The sequence below is a fragment of the Rhinolophus hipposideros genome, assembly GCF_964194185.1.
Source record: "Rhinolophus hipposideros genome assembly, chromosome: 2".
NCBI lineage: Eukaryota > Metazoa > Chordata > Mammalia > Chiroptera > Rhinolophidae > Rhinolophus > Rhinolophus hipposideros.
This window is the reverse complement of record NC_138048.1, coordinates 5,615,589-5,618,452: the sequence shown is the minus strand read 5'-3', so window position 1 is coordinate 5,618,452 and position 2,864 is coordinate 5,615,589. Positions and strand designations below refer to the sequence as shown.

Sequence of the window (2,864 nt, the reverse complement as noted above, 5' to 3'; positions counted from 1 at the left end):
CCTGGGTGACCCTTTTAAGGCTGAACTCCAGGTTACAACACAGTATCAACTGAACTACACCAATGTTTCTGAAGACAATGGCTTCTGAGCCCAAGCAGGTTATAAATAGATTTCAAATGGAATCTGGCATCACCCTGAAGGAATTCTAACTTCACACTGTTGGGGTAATTTACCAAGATGGCTTCAGAGTACACTAACTTTACACAGTGCATTAAAAAAAGGACACATTTATTCAGCATTATGATCAGACTATTACATTTAGCAATCAACAGCATGGGTGCAAAAGAAAAAAAAAAACTTCATTAAAACCCTTTGTTGGAATACTTTACACTTCCACAGAACAGAAACTGAAATGAACTGTTGTACAATTAGTCACAAATACAGTCCTCGAATTTTTTGCCCATACACACTATACAGACATTGTCTGTCAGTACAGACATTGTCTAAAACATGTCTTCTTTGTAGCAGCTAGGGCCTGCCACCACTGTGCTTGGCTGAGTTCGCAAATCTTTGTAACCTGTATCTTCCCTGTCATTTCTCTGGGTCTCCTCTCCTGCTAAAAGCTTTGTTTCCTGACAGTAATTAAAACCTTCTGTCACTGCCATAGCTACTGCTGCTGCTGGAACCACCATAGATACCTTGGTTTCATGGTTTAGTAAAGAATTCGCCTCCACTACCATAAGGGCCAGAGCTTCCACCTCTAAAGTTTCTCCTTTTATGGCTCCAAAATTTGAAGATCGATTGTTGCAACTGCCAAAATCGTTGTAGCTCCAAAATTGCTTCCATCGTTACCAAATCCATTATTGCCATCTCTACTGCCACCATATCCTCCTCCACCACGACTGTCTCCAAAGCCACCTCAACCACTGATGTTTCCTCCACAACCAACGTTGTCATTCCCACCAAAACCACCTCCTCGACCACCACCGAAGTTTCCAGAACCACTCTGACCGCTTTGGCTGGACGAAGCACTAGCCACCTCTTGCTTAGACAGGGCTTTTCTTACGTCACCGTTGTGGCGATTCACAGCATGGTATTTCTGAATGACAATCTTGTCTACAGAATCATGGTCATCAGAGGTTACACAAGCAGGGCCTCTCTTCTTGCCACTGCCTCGGTCAGTCATGATTTCCACCACTTCAATGTTTCCACACTGTTCAAAATCATCTCTTAGGTGATGTTCTTCAGTGTCTTCTTTAATACCGACAATAAAAATCTTTTTCACAGTTAAGTGACAAGGTCTTTGAGATTCTTCTCTTGAGACAGGCCTCTTGGGTTCCACCACTCTTCCATCCACGTGTGGCCTTGCATTCATGGTTGCACCCACCTCCTCCACGGTGGCATAGGTGTCAAACCCAAAGCCTCCGGAGTCTGTGGCATTTGGAACTCTCATCACCACAGTCTGTGAGGTTCCCCACTGCTCAAAATGGCTCCTCAGACTCTCATCAGTTGTTTCAAAGCTCAAACCTCCGATGAAGAACTTCCACAGCTGTTCAGGCTCTTTGGGAGACTCTGTCTTAGACATGGCGACCGCGGAACAGGAGACTTGAACAATGCTTACTCAGCCGGTCCACCGACAGAAAGGTCTCTAGGTCTTTTAGAAGAAATCTTTTCTCAGTCATAGGCATATGTCTTTCCCCACCTCTTCTGGCTAGAGAAAATGAGTGGGGAGATTGCTTTTCTCTATATAATATGGAGGAAAGAAGAGTTAGTGTCCACATTCTAACCTGGATCCATTTTGCTGGGAATGAGTACTCTCGGGGCTGCAGCTGCATAGAGCCCTCATCATCGATTCATGGGAGGAAAAGATGGTGGTGGGGGAGTTGAAAAGAGGGATTGGTCAATTGAGTTTGAGTCTCATCGAGGCTGTTAGCACTTCTGAAGGAATTTCACATTCTCTGGCATCTCAATGACTATGTTTTTATCTTGGTGCTCTGGTGATATCAAGGTACATTTTACTGTTTGAAGGAAACATGAAGGATTTCAAAATTTGTATGCTACAGAGAAAGTCATAGCAACAACTGTTTTTTTTTATAAGCAAAGAAAGATAAAACCCTTCATGAAAAACTAAGGAAAAAATATCCTTTCTAAATTATGGAAAAATGATCTGCATGTATTCCTTCCCTAAGGAAATAAATAAGATGACTTCATTTCTATCCTACATTGCTTGTTCCAGAAAGGATTAAGACAGTTTTATAATGACTTTAAAAGGATTTTTTTCCCTACCGTACCTTTGATATTGCTTTTGGAAGCCATTTTTTTGTCAATACTACCAATGTTCCTTCATTGCGGCTGATATCAGGTCTGCAGTGATACATAAACTAAAGGAGTGTCTAAGAACAGAAACCTGAAATTCCAAGTCACTGAGTGAGTGGAGGTAAAATTAAGTTGGGGTCTAAACAATTGTGTTTTGAACATGAAATTAACATTTTCCATTATTTGGCTAATACTATTACGGTCCTTGTAAAGTATCTGGTAATTTATAACTGAGTTAAGGGAACTGAAAGCAATATAAAACAGATCCAACAAATTCTCTGAGTCATAGAGTTGAAATGGGACATACAAATAGAGTGAAATATTCATGAACGTTACATGTGTCTATGACCATAAAAAGTATTTTCTCTGGCATATCTACCAAAACCTATTTATTCTGTTTCTTTTTTCTATACTCAAAGAAATTGTACATGGGATGTGTGGTATAGGTTGTGCATTGATGGTGATGAAGTAAACACCAGATATTTATCTTAATTAAAACAATAAACTATATATGTATACTCTGGAAATTATTGAAAGCAAAATTTTCAAGCTAATTGGGATTTAAATTGTGTCATTTAGCTTGGAAACTTTATATTCTTCCCCCATCC

General features: G+C 40.2%; 1 pseudogene across 1 annotated transcript; it reads right to left on the bottom strand.

Annotated features, from left to right (window-relative positions):
• Window positions 1-582: 582 nt before the first annotated feature.
• LOC308509248 (heterogeneous nuclear ribonucleoprotein A1-like) lies at window positions 583-1,525 on the bottom strand (annotated as a pseudogene). The gene has a single exon. The product of its transcript is annotated as a heterogeneous nuclear ribonucleoprotein A1-like (transcript).
• Window positions 1,526-2,864: the final 1,339 nt, after the last annotated feature.